This window comes from Panonychus citri, unplaced genomic scaffold, assembly GCF_014898815.1.
Source record: "Panonychus citri isolate SS breed McGregor unplaced genomic scaffold, ASM1489881v1 Contig00050, whole genome shotgun sequence".
NCBI classification, from domain to species: domain Eukaryota; kingdom Metazoa; phylum Arthropoda; class Arachnida; order Trombidiformes; family Tetranychidae; genus Panonychus; species Panonychus citri.
Genome location: NW_026515455.1, coordinates 502,826 through 518,502, shown reverse-complemented (window position 1 = coordinate 518,502; position 15,677 = coordinate 502,826). Strand labels below are relative to the sequence as shown.

Sequence of the window (15,677 nt, the reverse complement as noted above, 5' to 3'; positions counted from 1 at the left end):
GTTTATTCATGAAAAGAAAGAGAGAACAAGCTAGAATACGAGGAACATGATAATTCAAAGGGTGATGGAGAAGATGAGAACCAGAATTCATTATCATTGGTTTCATTGAATTTTAGGCCAAGGCAATGGCACAAAGACGATCGTAATAATAATGGCAATGATGAGTAAAGAGGAAGAGAAAATCGATGGAACAACCTTTTCCTCTTTCCATTTCACCATGAGATCTCTGTCTCTGTCTTTCAGCTTGTTCATGAAAAAGACATGATAAGAATGCTGATTGGATGAAGATGAAGCTGCGCAAATTGCATCGAAAGACATTATCTGAACTTTGATATACAAAATTGAGTAAAACTGAACATTTCAGTTACCGGAAGTACAAGAAAAAGCAAAAATACCCTATAAACAACCAACACTGTGAGTAGATTGGTGAAGAAAACTAGAATCTTCAGATCTAATGAAGATAACAATAATAATGAAGATGATGATTATTTTATGGTATACTTATTTTTCAGTCTATCTCCTGCTGTTGTTGATGATGGTATTCATGTTTTCTTGTGTTCAAGAGTAGGAAAAGTTCATTTGATGAAAATTAAATGAATGACATGGGATGAGAAACATTCTGTGATGATTAGATCGAGAATTATGTTATTCCATGAGAGACTTGAGTTATAAAAGTATTACTATTATCATTATCATTTCTCTTTCTGTTGATGTATTAGATCAACATCTCGATTGGGTGAAAAAAACGTCGATAAAAATGGTTAAAGAAACTAAGAAATTCTCATTTTCTCTCCCTTTTTAGCATCATTATCATCATCTGGAAACGTTTCACTTTAAATAGATCAAGAGGGTTAACAATTGATTCCACCTTTTTCATGTAATCAAAAAGATATTGGGTAATTGTTGATGATACGAGTATGTGAGGATCAACATTCAGCTCAACAAACCTCAAACATTTCGACAAGTTTAATCGTCTTTTTCCTCTCAGATCATCACCATGTCCAAGAATCTCTATCATGACCGCCCTCTTCATCTAGCACTGAATGATAAGCTCATTACACTGATGAGAATCAGTTCGATTTCACTTGTCGAGTACTTTGGCCAGAAAATGATGAGATTCTATCAAGTTATCGTTGTTTGAAATATAAGCTAATGAATAAGATGAAAAAAGAACCAAATAAGATCGATAAAAGAAAAAAAAGCAAATCAAACTGATGATAAACTTAAAGTTAATTTGAAACCAGAAACATTAACTATTACAATGTGAGCTGATTTTACTCTTGAGTCTATTTTATCCTCATCCTCAGAAAGAGTTCCAATGAAGGTTCACTTAACAAATGATCATTATTTCAATTGTTACTCAACTTTTATCTAATTTATTGATACTTATAAAATCACCAGAGAATCCATTGCATTTGTAGTCTTCAAGCTAAAACGTTGATTATCCCCTTGTAATAGTTTACTAATAATTAATGAATATTAAATCAGCTCGAATATCGGTTTGACCTGGAATTAAATTGGACAAAATATTATAAAGAATAAGTGATTACGGTGTATTAAAAGATTGCCATTAAATGTAAGTTTAACTAGATGTAAATTATTCACTTGTTTCAAGTTAATTCAATTAGATTCACCAGAAGAAAAGTAATACAAACCACTAATAATATTAGCACAATCTATTTTTTATTTCGATCACTATTCATCCAATTTCTTCCATTCATCTTACACAATTAAACTGTTATCCAGCTAATAGAAAACTCGAAGCGTGTCGAACAGATCGAAGCGAAATCGACTTTGATAATATAACATATGTTGTCTTTTTAATTCTTGTGGTTTCCTTACCTTTGCCATCTCCTTAAATTGCTTCGATCACTTTCGAGAATTGGAAGTAATCAATGATTAAAATAAACTCGTTCATAAGTCTATGAAAACGCTAATTTGTTTCAGCTCTAATTGGTACGATTCATTTACATTGTAGTACATAATATAATGTACGAAGGTTCATTTTCTGACCTAAACTGAGACATTTGGATGACGATCCGAATGTAATATTGATATCGAATGTCAATTGACAAAGAGCGAATGAAATTTGATCCAATTTACAACAGAATAGTGAACTAAAATCTCATGTCTGAATAATATCAATATGAATAATTTCAAATGAAACAATAGATGAATGTCTATTTGGTTTAATCTTAGAAAAATAGAGAGATTGATCAACATTAATCACAATAATTATCATGTATTTAAAAGTAAAGCAACTGGTTCATCGATCATCATGGTTGAAGAGTTGAAATTAAGTGACAGCACTGAGACTGTCATCCGAAATTGTTATTTGCTTATTGTTTCCAAAAATTCTCTGTTTCCTGAATCAGTGTTTGGAATTTGCTTGGCCCTTAATCAGGCATTCGTCTGATCCAATAACATTACGATTGCTGTTCCGTTTCCGTCTGGTAAAAGTTAAAATGTAAAGATGAAAATGATTAGTGAAACAATGATGAGATTCTATCCCGCAGTAAATATCAACAAGTAAGAATAAAACAGAAATGAAATTCAAGTGCTGATGATAAAGATGATGAAAAAAATGATGATGATAAGACGAATATCATTTGATAACTAATCTACAAACAAGCTGAGATCGTTGACAGGCTCAAGGCTGTCAGAGATACAGTATCTCTTTCATATTGCCTTCCATTAGAATACAATTTAGATGAAAAGTCTCTCTTATTCTTGTTCTTTTCTAATAGATCGAGTAATATCATTTGATTAGGCGCCCAACATACACGTTTGACGTGCAAACCTTTTCTCTTGGTTCGATTTATGACAGCTCAAGCTACCTGTTTTTTACTTTTCTTTTATTCCTCACAGCATCTTCAAGGATTTACCTTTTTCTCTTTCCATCTCATCTCATCTTATTTGCTTCTTTTTACTTTTCTCATCCCTTGGATCTTGTAAGAAACAGAAAGAGTACTCAACATAATTTCGCTCTGCCCCTCCTACAAAATAAGCTTCAAATGTCATGAGCTCAGTGTGAAGCCATCATGATGGTAGCATGATATTGGTTACTTTTCCTTCATCTTTGTTATTATTACCTCTACGTAAGAAGAGGATAATAGTTGTACCATTTTACTTCATTTTTATCCATCTTCCTCCCTCCAAGTATCTTTAGGTCAATCAAAGAGCTGCGAAAAACACTCACAAAACCTTAGATGATAAACTTGCTCTTATATCAAAAAGTGAACCTTAAATCTCAATCTAATATTTGAAATATTTAAATTTTCGTGACTCGTTTTTTATCATATGAAGGTTTCCTTTTGGTCAGTGGTCAACTCATGTTATCATCATGAAATGCTGACTATTCCCAAGTATTCAGAAAAGTTTGACAGTCAATCAACTCGATGTTGATTAAAGCTCGTGATTCCATTATCAGCCGTCAAATCAATTTTCTTATAATTACAATTGTATTACTTATAATCGAAGGGTAAACAAGTCTCATAATATCTAATAGATTATCACTGATGATATACTATCTTTGTAAAATGTCACCATCAAGTCCATTGAGATTATTAGGTTTACACTTTTCTCTTTTGATTGTGGATGATGATTAGTTGATGAGATTGTTACATAAAAGCAATTTTTGAGGCTTGAAAATCAAATAATCGAATGTAAATGTAAAAAAGACGAAGCTTCTTGTCTATCCGATTTAATGGCTCATCTGATGAGCATCATATTCCCTGTTAATCTATAATATGCTCGAATAGTTGTTAATATTTTCGATCGCTGAGCCGAAAGATATTCGATTTTGTTTATCCTCTAAAACAAGTTCTAGTCGATCAAGAGGAACAATAGTTTCTGTTAATCTTAACTGTCATTAATTAACACAAGTAAATAGATGTAGATGGAATATAAAGTGAATAGAGATCGATAATTACATTATAATTGTATTCTCAATTAGATGAGGAGCAAAGAGGACGATCAATTCACCATTGATCATGTAAACCATATCAATTTCACTTAACCATAATTCATAAAGATGAAATGGTTTTTAGCATCAATGTAATTTGGTCACTTGAATGTCTTTTACCAAACTGCTTGGTTTTCATGATTATTCAAAGACAAGTTTAGTTCCGGTTATCAAGAACAAAGTTCCGGATGAGCTTTGTTATGCTAAATTTGCCTTGATTAGGTTATCATTTCATTTATTTTCATGTCATCGATATCATTTGATTACATGTAACTTTATATATTATCAATAGATATGAAGATAGAGAAGCAAAGATAATTTTATCCATCATTAGCAGCTCAGGAATCTGGAGGAGACACAATAATATTAATAATGATGAATGAAACATGATGATGAAAATAGAGAATCAGTTTTACCAAAGATTAAGACTGTTGGTGGTTTTTTCTTTCTTTCTATGGGTAAAATTAGAAGACAATCATGATATTGATGAAAAGGAGAAATGAAGAAGTAAAAACTTGACCTCAGGGTCCATGTTCTTTGGTTATATTTACATTGGTAACATTTTAATGCTAATGATAGATTCAAGGTGAGGCTTGAATTAATTACTGAACACACCCAAGAACCGAGCAACATACTAAACTTGGAAGAGACGATTAAAAGTATCTCATTGAAGACCTTAAACCAGAATCATCATCATCACAGCAATTTAAGACCCGCATCAATACAATTTAACATTAGTGAATCGATGAAACGAGAACGAAATGAAATCATTTCAGTTGGTCTAATGTACCCAAACATTTGAAAAGTTGAAACGATCCATCATAATTGGAAATGATATTACTTGAAATTTGAACAATTTGTGAGATAAACACAATTAAATCGATAAAGTTATAGAGAAAATATCGACTTGAGTCAATTCAAAGCTCAAATGTTTCAATTTGATTCCATTGCATCGAGAGAGAACGCAACTCAATCAAGTCACTCACCAGAGAAAAGTTTCATCTACATGGCGTGTGATTCATCATAATTAAACAATAAGAATTGTGTAGCTCGTCCTTGCGAAACCTTTCAAACTTCATCTTTTTTAGTATCAATAAAAAAATCTATTTCAATTGAATCTCTCAGAGTTGTTATTTGAATGTGAAAAAGAAACCGGAAGAAATGAAAATAATCTGACACGTGCAATCAATCTAAATACAGATTGATGGATCACATAAGATTATGAAATTGACAATCAAGCGACCTTTTCATCATATAGAAAACAAAGTTAAGTAAAGTTGATAAATATAATTGAGGTTTTCATTGGGATTCCAAAAGCAACAATGTAAACAGAGAGATTGATGCATTTAATGTCCTGTTTCGCTGATTACGCTAATTAAGTGTTTCTTTTTAGCCTCCGTTGTTAAGAAAACAAATAACAACTAAGACTCATCATCATCTTCATCATCATGAATTGAGTGACAGCCAAAGGGTAACTTGCTGAAGGGCGTTAATCAACAGCAATTGTTGTTCACTCGCAATTGTTTTAAATGCGACAATGAAAATTAATAAGTGAAAGTAATTACTGGTTATGTTGCCAATGATGATACCTTTGTAAAGTTGAACAACTATAATTTTGAATTAATTGTTACTTTCTAGTCCGTAATCATTAATAGCTGATATTAGTTTAAATGTTCAGCTAAGGTAAACTTTTGTGGCTCTTAAAGGCTTCAAATGGAAAGACAATTAGATAAACTTGTTCTGTTTTGTTTTCGATTAAAAATTGACCATAATTAACACAGAATTCAGTGTAAATGTTTCCAATTTCAAGCTGTCGACATGAATAAAGATTTACAAATCTAATTAAAAGAATCAACAATCAACTGTGGAAATCGACGATTACATTTTTTATTAATTCGATCATTGGATGATATATTATTTTCCACTAATCATGACCAATCTGATCATCATCTCTAAAACCATAAGAAAAGAAATAGAGAACTCGAATGTTGATATTTGCTGTTTAAATTCTCATTGAATATCGATTTGTATATTTACTAGATCATTAACTTTTAACTTGATATTATCAACATTTAATACTTTACACCATTAACGGTATAATCATCGAAATTGTCTTCTTTTGGATTTTCTTTCCTCTCATGTAAGACACGAGAAAAACTTGGACGATCAAGTCGAGGGAGAATTTTTGATAAAACATCAATTGGAAATTAATGCGAAATTAATTTCATCAATCTAATGTGAAAATGATTTCCCGGTACATAGCAAAGGTGATTTATCGCTGTTCTACAAGGGATCAATTCATTTTACATGGATTAACAATTGAACATTTCATTAGCATCGACATGCAACTTATAGATGGAGCGCGAATCTCGAAGTTTGGCCCATAAGACATCAGCTAATCGATTGGAATTTCTTCTCGAACCTCACAATCACATTGACTATTGTGAAAGAACAATCGTCTACCTGGACTTTGGACAAAGTCTCACCTTGATTGACAAAAAGAAAAACACAATTTGTTTACCTGAGATGCAAAGAAACGTATAGAGAAAATATTGAAGGAGTGACGATAATGAAAGTCCTTTGATGGTGTAAAAAGATTTAAAAAGTTGCCTTGACTCGCACTTTGCAAATTCATCATGTCAGATGTGCTCATTATTATGATGATTAATAATCATGTCCAGTTAGTAAATCAGTAAATTGCATTTTCGGTAAGATAATGTTATTATTACTTTGATTCTCTTTTCTTTACATCATTTCATCTTCATCATTATCAATGAATCTTGTTGTATCCCTTTTCTTTGTGTTATCAGGGATGAAAATGACAAAAATAAGATAAGTCACAAGTGATGTTGCAAGTAAACAATGACAGGTTTGGTTGATTGGATTAATGACAAGAGTCAAGAAAAAAAAGAGACATGAAGATGATGAAGACAGAAAAAACTACCGATTCCTATTCAACGAATCTCATGGTAGGTTGATAACAAAAGGAGAGCCTGAAATAACCTATAATATCTGTTGAATGAGAATGAATCAAGATAGAATTTGATTCAATGAGTCAATATATACTTAAGAAAATAATAGTTTAACTTACGGAGTAACAATTTTGCATATAAACAAGATGATATATAGTTTTTGGAAATGATGATGAAACTTTTTTCTTTTGTCAATCGAGTTCAAATTGAATGGAACCTTTTTCTGTTCTATTTGCATATCGACATGAGTAAAAAAATGTCTCCAATATTTGACTCACGCCTTTCAATAGACATGTTCGAGTTATTCGAGGCTCAACTTTCATCTTTCACTTTGAACAAGCTCATTGAATTAATTGTTGACCGATTGTAAATCTTAACATTTATCAATCATCTTGGTTATATTGGAAAACCATTGGTTTGACTATTCAATTGGCTCATTATAATTCACGAAATTGTATTAGTTTTCAAAAGTCCGTTACATCTTAATGGATACTAATAATTACGTGATTGCTTTTTAAAAATCAATTGATTTTTACTCAAGTTAAACGGTTAACTGTTTATTAAATAATCCAAAGGATTAGAAACAGTGAAAGGATTCGTTTGAAAGTGTTAACATTTGAAGGATAAAACCAAGAATTGTAAGATGCTTGAAATTATTTCCTCTTTTATGAAAGCAGATTTTTGCATTTCATATCAGCTGATGGGTGAGTAGAAATTGGATTGAAGCGATTTTCTCGAGAGGTAGTTTTGGGTGTGTCAAGAGGGTATTAATTACGAGTTTTTTTACCAGCAAAGGTGAATGATCCTGCTCATTGAAGAGACACATGAAAGGTAAAAGAGTGACCCTTGTAAAACTAAGTGTACAAAGTAGGTAAGCAATTACATAGAAAAGAATAGATTGAAAATTGTAACATGTAAATTGTAAATGATTACGAATACAGATGAAGATTCAAAGGGGATGAAGATGTTGATGGAGTGATAAACAGACAGATGAGGGCAAGGAAGATGCTGAATTGAATTTATAATGAATCTTTAAATAATTTTAATATCAATGGACCTTTGTAAGGATTTAAGGATTATCATTGAATTAGCTATCAAAGGTAACGGGGTTTGGCCTGGGGTAGGGACTCAAACCTAAAACGAATGTCGCTTGCAAATGGTTAATCTTACGTATCATGTTTCGAGTAGTCATTGATACCTGGATGCTTAGAGTGAGTGATAAACATGCAAACGAATAAACAAATAAACAAATAATAAGATAAAAGTCACGTGACACAATTATTTCCTCTCTGGATGAAATTTCTATTCATTTATCATCTTCTCATTTCATACAAATAACAAATACAAGAAATTTGATAACTTTTGTAAGAATAATCTTTTTCTTCGTTCGTTTCATAGAGCGATGGTTCTTTCACTCGATACTTTCCTCTTTTGTCTCTAAAATATCAGGTAACATAACGAGAGTTTCGATGAAAAATTCAATATTATTGATAATTAAGAATCTTAACTAATATCATTTATCACATGATTTCTTCCGAATTACAAAGTTAGTTTTATCTGTAAAGTTCATTTTTTTCAAGCTGCTTAAAGTTGGTCTTTGTCATGAACCAAAGATGAATTGTAATAGTTACGAAAATTCCGAAAATTTTCATGGTGATTTCACAATAATTGTGATTAATAGTCGAGTTCAAATAAAGTTTAGTGAGTGTAAAATTTATCAACAGTCTGAAATTTTCTAATAGTTTATTTCATTGTTGACAAGTTTTCTTCCTGATAACATGATATAAAAAATGACGAAGAAACTTGAAAATTGATGAACTTTTCTGTTCACTATTTACTCATTCTCATTCTCATGTTTACTTTTTATTACTTTTTCTTTCGATTTAGTTTCATTATGTCGATCCCTGGGTCTTCTAGATTGTCATCACTCTCATTTAATGTTATCACTCTCAATGTTTCCATTGCAATACCATTTTCGAGTACAATTTGCCCCCATGAACTTATTCCAGTATAAATAAAGGAGAAAAGGACGAAATGTTATTGTATAGACGTGATTTCATTGTAATAAATATGAAAATAATGATAAACATCAAAAAGGAAATGATGATTATATCGTTTTCTCTTATTGATTGAAATTATTATATTCGAAAAGAAGATGATGAGAAATTGGCTGAATATGTTGTCGAGTGAACGTCAAGAGTCACTTTACAATAGATTGAGTATCTCGGTGTTTCCAATGGATTGAAAAAAATATGACAAAAACTTCGGAAGTTGATCGTATGATGATAATGATGATGATGATGATGATGAAGAGGAAGACGAAATAGACACTCAAGTTGAATGAATGAAGAAAAAGAGATAAGACTGAAAATGTTTCAATATCAAGTGAGAGACTCACGCAAATCATCATCATCTCCATCACTTGCAACAAAACATCAACAATGACAACAAGTCAAGTTTAAAAGCATCAGTCAAATTCATTGAAAACCAATCAAAAGTCACTTTCATCTTGGAAATATATAGATTCAGAATTCGGATTGACAAACAAATGAAAATGATGCGGATGAAAACAAAAGGTATTTTCGATTACATTGTGATTCATTTTAAAGCTGAATTAAGAAAGGGAATCACTTAAAATGAACATGGTGTCATTCTTGTTCCATGTATTCACGATTTCCATCTAATGATAATATTATTTGAGTTTCTTTCTCTTTTTTTTTCTTCTGTCAAAGCGAATTTTGATTAGCCAAAAGCCAGAAAACAAAACCGTAATCAAAATGTGAGCCTGTCAATCATTTTATCGCTGTAATGAAACTCAATGTTTCATATTTTGTTTGAATCATGATTACCAATAACATGAAAATGGCTTCAATCATCAGAAAGATTGACATGATTAGGATTAATCGGAAAATACAATGAATGTTATTGAATCGATATAGCAACTAACTTGATCTTGTTTGGTGTCTATAACCACAATCATTACTTGAGTTGATCATTATGATCATTATCTTAATCATTTTATCTTCATCAGTCTCATCTTTTTGTGTTATGGTCAAGTGAAGATGATCATCATCATCATTTTATAGGGTTTATCTGTATGCTAATAATTGTTGATAGTTATGATCATGTAGATGATAAAGATGCGAATACAATGTTGACCCTATGAAGAGAAAATAATTTGTGGTTCTAGAAGATGATGATGATGATTATAGTCGAAAGAGACTCATTCAATCGGCTAATTATAATGTCCTCCTCCTTTTCTCCTCCTTCTCTTCTTGCTTTCTCCTCATCTTCTCATCTCTCATACGCCTTAATGCATCAATTTCTCTCAACTATAACTAGATTACAATCAATTTGATTCGCATTGTCTTCAATCGTATCATGAAATCACAAGTCTACAGTTTTTTTTTATACCATCTTAAGGTGAAACGATTGGATTATATGAAAATTCAGTGAGTTTATCTTTTGGATATCATGTAAATCTAATAATTAGTGAATCATCCTGATTATTATCTCATTTCATTTGCTAATGATTTTCACAAGCAATTGTTTCAACCAATGGCATTTAGATGATGAGATAATTGATTGAATTTGAAAATGAAGATAAATGAGAATCAAAATCATCTATTATTTACTTGTATTAATAATTTATCAGAATAAAATTAATCCTGAAACTTTAATTCGATGAGGCCTTCCCTCGATTCCCTTACAGTGTTGCTGTAATTGGATCTGAAATGAACATAAATTGATGCTAATAATGATAAATTCAATATGGTTAACCACCAAATTTTAAAGGGAAACCTTTTAATCTCAACAGCTTAAGGCAATTTTGATTGAGACCAATTGATAAAAAATAAATCGCCCTTGTTGTTGTAATATTTTAATGCGGTTTAGTTTCTTGCCTTGTGAGTATAATAATTGAAGTTCAGGGGCGAAAATAAAAGTCATAATAAAGTAAAATGTAAAAAATGGTGGATTATGATTCTCTTGTGACAATCGTTATGATGATTTTTTCAATTCAATCGATCAGCTCTAGTATTCAGAATTAATCTCATTACAACTCGAATGGTGTACATAAGAGGTTTAATAAATCAATAGATGAGAAATTGTTTCCTTCACGAGTAATTGATGAAGTTTAGTTAATTGTTTACTCTAAATTTTGTAAGTTAACGGTTTCAGGTGAGATTTTGTCTCACTTGATTGCGAGCGATAGTCTATTGATAATTAGCGACTAGTATACGAAAATATGAACGCCAACCAATGTTACAGTTTGATTCATCTGCTCACAATCTTAGTACCTGGAAATTGAGTAGCAGTTGGACAACAGCGACTTTGGGTAAAAATGGACAAAATAATTTTTCATTTTCAGCAGCTTAGTCTTATGACACTTTAATTAACTTTAATTAACAGCGAAATTGTCTTTAACTGATTACTTTAATTGCTTTTGGTATTAGCAGTCTTTCAATGGGCAGAAAAGTTTATCAATTCTCGCTCATTTTGTATATACAATAATTGACTTTTTATTATGTTGAAGATTGAGATGAGATAATGACCAATCATACTGACCACTGGTTAATAATATCAAATGATCAATGAGCTTTGAATTATGTTTATAAACCAAACACTTGTAATGGATTTTGTTTTACTCTCATGAGCTGACCAAATATTTGACAAAATACCTTCACCACTGACCACTTATTGATTACAAGCTCATAATAATATTGGTCAAGTGAAGTGGCCTCATCAGTGGGCTAAACAGCTTTTCCGTTTAGAGAATATTGGAAAGCAATTGATTTCCAATAATAAAGATGATGATTTCTTCTCATTTTCAGCAAAATAATCTCCCTGGAGTAAAGTGATTAATTGTAATTGTTGCCGATTCTTAGTTCAATTTCACTCTTTCATCCATCGACCAACCATTATGATTTATCATTGTTCAGAAAAACTGTATCAATATTTGCAAGATAATAACATTATCTTTACATCTCATTTCTTCACCAATCAATCAATAAATTTCAATTTCCAAAATTTAATGAGCTGAACACCAATATAAATCCATGAGTTCTGGTGATAATACTAAATCATATTCAAAATTCACTCGATTTGAATTCTCATTGAAAATGGTTCCGATTAACTTGTTATGATTTCGTAAAAGACTTAATTAATTAAATCACATGTGAAATGTGATAATTTAGTGATAAAGGATTACGATTGAATGTCATTGATTGATTAAAGAGCAATGAAAACTGTAATTAGGCTGCGTGTAATTGTAACAACAATTGTCGATGATGATCAACATCAATAAATAATTGAAATCAATTTGCACAACTAAACGAGTTAAACTGTCAACAAAAGTACAAAAGATAATGTTGATCTATGCAAAGTCACACTTTTATATTGTGACCTCATTTTCGATAAATTTAGTTTGATGATGAAAAAGAAAGAGATGAAAGATGGAGACGCGTGACCATGTTAACAAAGAGAGAAAGAGAGTAAAGAAGTTGTGATGATATTGATGAAAAGAAGGAGGAGAAAAAGAAGAAGAGAAATAAATGAACAACATTCGAACCTTCCTGTTAACTGCTTCATCACATCACCATCACCATCATCTTCATCTTCATCTTCATCCTCATCTTCATCAACTCTTTGCATCAATTTAAACCTTATCTTCATCATCTCTTCTTTGGTGAGTCAAAGTAAAAGTTATATAATGCTGATTACAATCAATTGGTGAGGTGATGGTGATTATATTAAAGCCCGAAAGGATTGATATTAGAATAAGAGACAATCTGTTGACTGAGAATGAACCATAATAACCCAAACCCTTTCACTTCCTCATCTCAGCCTCTGAATCTACTCCTCCTCCTCCTCTTCATCCTCATCCTCATCTTCTCTCTCTCTCTCTCTTGTTTTCCCTCTTCCTGCTTCTTTTTTCATCGTGTTCATCCTTCAACCTCCTCAAGCCTCTTTCATCGAATCCTCGAACCTCCTTCTCCTAGTACATTGAGTATTCTTGCATACTGCCAGTACCATTTCTCAATTGGACTACCTTTTCTCTTGATTGTAAAAAGAAGTAAAAATGATAAAAAGCCAATAATCTTTATCGAGATAAAAGACACATAAACATGTTTATCCAGTTACTTATTTAAAGTAATCAAATTGATTGATCCTTTTCCATCTCAAACTATTACTTTTTTACTGCTTCACCAATTGTTAATATTGTTCAATGTTGAAAACATTTTATGATTCCAGCATCTCGATGGTGTTTAATAAATTGATCATCGAAACTTTTGAGTCGGTCTACTAAGTAACTGTGTCTTCAATAGAAACCAAGCAAACCTCATGAGATTATTCCCATTTAAAGTATTGCAACAAGTTCTCAGTTGATTGAGTGATACTTAATTCTCATCCATCCATCTTATTAAAATAAAGTGTTGTGTTTAATTAAACTTTCTTTTAGTTGATTAACTTAAATCATCAATATTTCATTGATCACCAATCCAAATCAATGCCCAAATAATAACCATTTAAATACCATTCAGCTGTTTATTGTTGACAGTATTTGTTTTTTCAACACTTCCCAATCCGTTAAGCCAATAAATCGTGAAACTTTGTTACTTTTATTTTGTTGTTGTTGTTGATTAGACTCAATCTCAGATTGGGAGTTTAGTAAAAGCTTCTCAATGATATTTGACAATAACAAAAAGACCTATAAGAAGTGTCATGCCTTGGGCAATCCATCAAGTCAATAGTTTGTTTCCCTGAAAAAGTACAATCAACCGCATCTTTTGATCAGAAATAAACCACAATAATCCGTTTGAGATAAAACAGTGAGCACATTCATGTTGAATAAACATCATTTAGATTTAGTTTCAGATAAACAAGACACACAATTAATGTGAAAAATTGTCAACTTATATGATGAGTAATAAATAAAATGTTATCTCACCTTGAAAGGTAAATGATATCAATCAGCTTATGCTCATTGTTTTCAATTGGCTCGTCACAAATGATCGTTGAATTCAACTGGTGATGATAATGAAAAGGAATCAGATGATAAAGAAAACGAGATATGAACGAATCAAATGTCAACTTTTACCTTTATGATTATTGTGAAAACGAAAAGTCCAAAACAAAAGAGTCGAAATACGAAATTAGCACAAAGTTTTCGATTTACGTTTTGTAGAGCCGGTTTGTAGCTGGTGGTCGCCTTGGCAACGGTCGCTGATATTCAACTATGAAGATCGTTGTGTCGGCGTAAATTATTCATCGACTTAAATAAAACAATAGAATTTCGGAGACAATTTAAAAATCGAAGGTGTTGAAAGTTCAAAGTAAAAGTGATCGTGAAAATTGTTGATGAAACGCGAAATACTGAGGAGAAACAAGCAAACTCTTACAGTTACCATCTCAAGTCTGGTTGATGATTGGAAGGAAAAATACTCTGTGTATGTGAAAGAGGGAGAGAGAGAAATCGGAGTGAGAATAAGAAAGATAAAAAAGAAAGAGAAGAAACATTTCTCTTGGTTAGAATCGACTGAGACTCTCTCATCTCTCTCTCTTTCTCTTTCTCTTAGGCCGTTATGTATGCAAAACCATTGCTCCTAAAGCTCAACTCAGGACATTAGCAATTGAAATGAGTGATAGAGTGGGTGAAACAAGGATCATCATGAATAAAGGATCAAGTCTTTATTATTACTATCACATCCCTCTTGCTCCCGAATTTTATCTTCATCATCATTTTGATATCTCTCTCATTTCTCCCTTTTTAAAGATAGAGAGAGAGGAGAAGTTTCGATCCAAGAAATTGTCACCAACATTTTAAGAGAAAGTTAATGTCTCTTTGTCTTCCATCCTTAATGATATTCTCAGCAAAAAGGTATCTTAGTTTCATGCTGATCAATCGTAACCATGACAACCAAGAGAGATCATGTTTCATTCAGTTATTCATCTTTCCTTTTATCAATCAATGCTTATTAATCAGATTAATCAAAACTCATTCCAAGTTATGTTAATGATGATGTGGTGATGGTTCAAAAGGGAGTGTCCATTGGATCTGGTAAAAAGGTTAAACTCAGTTTTCTCTGTGAAAAATTCTGGTAACTTGAAAATCTCGTAGCATTGATTTTCTATGGAAACAAAAAGATGAAAAAATCGCAATGAAAAAAAAAGAAAGAGAAGAAACGAAGCGTTGAATGAGAGAGAAGATGAAAGTGAGTGAGCTAAGATAATAACTTAAATTCTTGAATCGTGAGATATAAGAGAGTATAGAGTTTACATTGGGAAAAAGAGGCAGGGATGTTGAGCTCATTTAAATTCTGTGCTCATCGTCATCGTCATCTTCTTTTTCTTTTTTCTTTTCATGAACACTCACAGAATAAATAACGAGATGGAAATAAAAGGAAAGAGGAAGGTCATAAGACTGAAGGAGAGAGAAACAGAGAGAGAGAGAGAGAGTCTAGAATGGAGAGAGAGAGAGAGAGAGAGAGAGAGAGAGAGAGAGAGAGAGATGATGATGAATCAAGTAGAAGAAACGTGGTCCCATTGAAAATTGTTCCAAAGTCTTTTCCTTTTTTCTCTTTTTTTCATTTGTGATAACTTTTATTTCTCGTAAAGATCAGAATTTGAAGAAATCTTATTACATCTTTTCCTTTTCCTTTTGCTTTTTAGTCATCATTCCTTCTGGTGCATCCTTTTTCTTTTCCATCTCCTTTCCCATCATCATCATCATTTTCTATCTT

General features: G+C 31.6%; 1 long non-coding RNA gene across 1 annotated transcript; it reads right to left on the bottom strand.

Moving 5' to 3' along the window:
• Positions 1-2,173: 2,173 nt before the first annotated feature.
• Positions 2,174-14,524, bottom strand: LOC128385737 (uncharacterized). The gene is made up of 3 exons (XR_008324824.1): positions 14,036-14,524; positions 13,886-13,962; positions 2,174-2,450 (listed from the first exon to the last, which is right to left on the bottom strand). It is a non-coding gene; the product is annotated as an uncharacterized LOC128385737 (long non-coding RNA).
• Positions 14,525-15,677: the final 1,153 nt, after the last annotated feature.